The following is a 3,360-nucleotide window of genomic DNA, read 5'->3' as shown; positions in this document are numbered from 1 at the left end:
GGATATCAGTGACGTGGAAGGAGGGGACCATCGAGGGGAGGGGACCAGTGACATGGAAGGCCGGAATAATGCCTTTTCCGGCGGGTTTGGGTGGGCAGAGTGTGTGAGGGAATGGGGCGCCATTTCGGTCTGTAGGGTTAGGGTTTGTGACAAAATTTATTTTTTATATGTGGGTGGGGGTGAATAATGATCATTGGATGAGATAGGGGTGAAGGGCTATAATTTAAAAGGGAAAATGGGGCGGGTCAATTGAGTTGAAAGCGGGTCAGCGGGGTGGGCTGCTGAATTGGGGAAGATTGCGCCCAAAAATCTTACAAAGTTGGGCCAAAAACAAGCTAAAAATCAATTTGCTTTTTTAAAGTAATATAAAACACTTATAAGAGATATAAAATAACTCTTAGTTGATTTTAATAACCTATTAATATTAAAATAAAACTAAAAATTAAAGTTGAAACTACTTTTGATATTTCCAAAGATTATATAAAAGTAAAATAAAAAATAGAAAATAGGTTAAAATAATAATAATAATAATAATAATAATAATAATAATATCTTCCTAAAAATACCTAATACATGAATGAAATAGAAAAGATGAAATTATTTTTGTATTTTTTCAATTTTTGTGCCTTTAAAAATAGAATTAAATAAATAATAAAGTGAAATCATATAGAAATAAGCTCAAGTAATATTCTAAAAATACTAGGACTATTAAGGGTAATTCTAATGCGTGAGTCAAAAATTACATGTCTACAGCGTTCGCAGCCCAGAGCTTCTTCCCTTGTCTTACTTCTCTTTGTTTTTGATTTGTATTGAACTCTGTAGACTTTCTTGTCTTATTCCGGATTTTTAGATGCTCATGACTAGTGACACCCCGGTATCGGGCTGTGTGGGGTTGTATTCCACTAATTATGATATTATCGGCTACTCTGAGATTCTATTTATTATGCTTTAGACTTATTCCTTATGGTTTAACTGTTAAAAATTGGAGTGGGAAGTGTCGGCTGGCCTTGTCTTCACGAGAGGCGCCATCACGACCGGGTCCGGGTTTAGGGTCGTGACAAGTTGGTATCAGAACCTAGGTTACATAGGTCTCACGAGTCATGAGCAGGTTTAGTAGAGTCTCACGGATCGGTACGGAGATATTTGTATTTATCCTCGAGAGGCTACAGAACCTTTAGGAAAAACTTCATATTCTTGAAATTCCTGTCATGCAAATTTGTTGATCCGAGTACTAAACTTTTGTTATTCTATTCTCTCACAGATGGTGAGGACACGCGTTACCAGTCAGGATGGATAACCACCAGTACCACCAGTTGTGGCCACTAGAGGCTGAGGACTCGGTCGTGGTCGCGGTAGGGGAAGAGGTGTGGCCCGCACAATAGCTAGGGCAGCACCTGCAGATCCATCAGTCGCCCCAGTTCAGGGTCAGGTCCCAGTTATGGATGCTCCAGCAACACCAGCTCAGGCACCAGCTGTGCCCATTGTGATTCCGGGTCTTCAGGAGGCCTTGGCTCAGATTCTATTAGTTTGCACTGGCCTAGCTCAGGCGGTCTCAGCTACTACAGTCGCAGCTACTTCTCAGGCCGGGGGAGGCAATCAGATTCCCGCCGCTCGCACACCTGAGCAGGTCGTGCAGGGACTTCAAACACCGAGGGCACATCCAGCCCAGCCGGTTGCAGCTGCTCAGGACTATGTAGTTCCTGCCATGCCAGAGGACGAGCACCATAGGTTGGAGAGGTATGGTAGACTTCAGCCTTCGACTTTCAGCGGTGCAGAGGGCGAGGATGCCCAGGGTTTCTTGGATAAGTATCAGAGAATGCTTCGTACAACAGGTATTCTGGAGACCAGCGGGGTTGCTTTCACTACTTATCAATTTTCTGGAGCTTCCTTCACTTGGTGGGAGACTTTTGAGAGGCGTAGGCCTGTTGGTGCAGCAACCCTTATCTGGCAGTAGTTCTCCGTTCTCTTTTTGGAGAAGTATGTGTCGCAGTCTTGCAAAGAGGAGCTGCGTAGGGAGTTTGAGTGGTTGCGTCAGGGAGAGATGACTGTGACGCAGTATGTGATGAGGTTCTCCGAGTTAGCTCGTCATGCTATTTGGTTGGTTCCGATAGATAGAGAGAGGATTAAGAGGTTTGTTGATGGCCTCACTTATCAGCTTCGTATTCTCATGACCAAGGAGAGGGTGATTGGTGCTACTTTTGAGGAGGTTATGGATATCGCCCGTGAGATTGAGTCAGTTCATCGCTAGGAGCGAGAAGAGAGAGAGGCCAAGAGGCCTCGAGGATCTGGATGTTACAGTGGTACTCCTTCGAGAGGTTAGTTTCAGCACGACAGAGGCCGTCCATTCAGGCCTGCTCAGCTAGCTCGCCCAGGTTATTGTGGGGCATCATCGGGTCATAGTTCTTACAGTTCTCATCAGGACTAGTCATCACTTAGTGCCCTTCCAGCTCAGAGTTCATCCCGTGCTCCATCAATTCATGGCTCTTCTATGCCAGGTGCCTCTGCTAGTCACTCTGGTACGAGAGGTTCCCTTCAGTCCCCTTCTCTAGCACCTGGGAGTTGTTATGAGTGTGGAGAGATAGGCCATATGTGGAGACAGTGTCCTCGTCGTCTTGCGACTTCATCTCAGCAGAGGGGTCAGTCATCGGCTTCAGCGCCAGTTACTTCATCACCACCCGCCCAGCCAGCTAGGGGTGGAGGTCAGTCAGCTAGAGGTCATCCCAGAGGGGGAGGTCGATCAGGTGGCGGTCAGACCCGTTTCTATGCACTTCCAGCTAGACCCGATGTTATTGCTTCAGATGTTATTATTATAGGTATTGTTTCAGTCGGCCACAGAGATGCCTTTGTATTATTTGATCATGGTTCCACCTTTTCTTATGTGTCATCATACTTTGCTCGTTATTTGGGTATGCCCCGTGAGTTTCTTGCTTCACCTGTTTGTGTATCTACCCCGGTGGGCGATACTGTTATTGTAGACCATGTGTATCGGTCGTGTGTGGTGACTATTGGGAGTCTGGAGACCCGAGTGGATCTTTTATTATTGTGTATGGTGGACTTCGATGTCATTTTAAGCATGGATTGTCTATCTCTGTATTGTGCTATTCTGGACTATCATGCTAAGACAGTCACATTGGCTATACCGGGTGTGCCACAGATTGAGTGGCGAGGTGTGACTGATTATATTCCCAGTAGAGTGATCTCATTTTTGAAGGCCCAGCGTATGGTTGGGAAAGGTTGTCTTTCGTATCTAGCCTTTGTGAGGGATGTCGGTGTTGAGACTCCCAGTATTGATTCAGTTCCAATTGTAAGGGATTTTCCCGATGTGTTTCCTGCAGACCTGTCGGGCATGCCACCGGACAG

Source organism: Nicotiana sylvestris, chromosome 10, assembly GCF_000393655.2.
Source record: "Nicotiana sylvestris chromosome 10, ASM39365v2, whole genome shotgun sequence".
In the NCBI taxonomy this organism is placed as follows: Eukaryota; Viridiplantae; Streptophyta; class Magnoliopsida; order Solanales; family Solanaceae; genus Nicotiana; species Nicotiana sylvestris.
The sequence above is the reverse complement of the archived record's forward strand: the minus strand, read 5'-3'. Positions refer to the sequence as shown.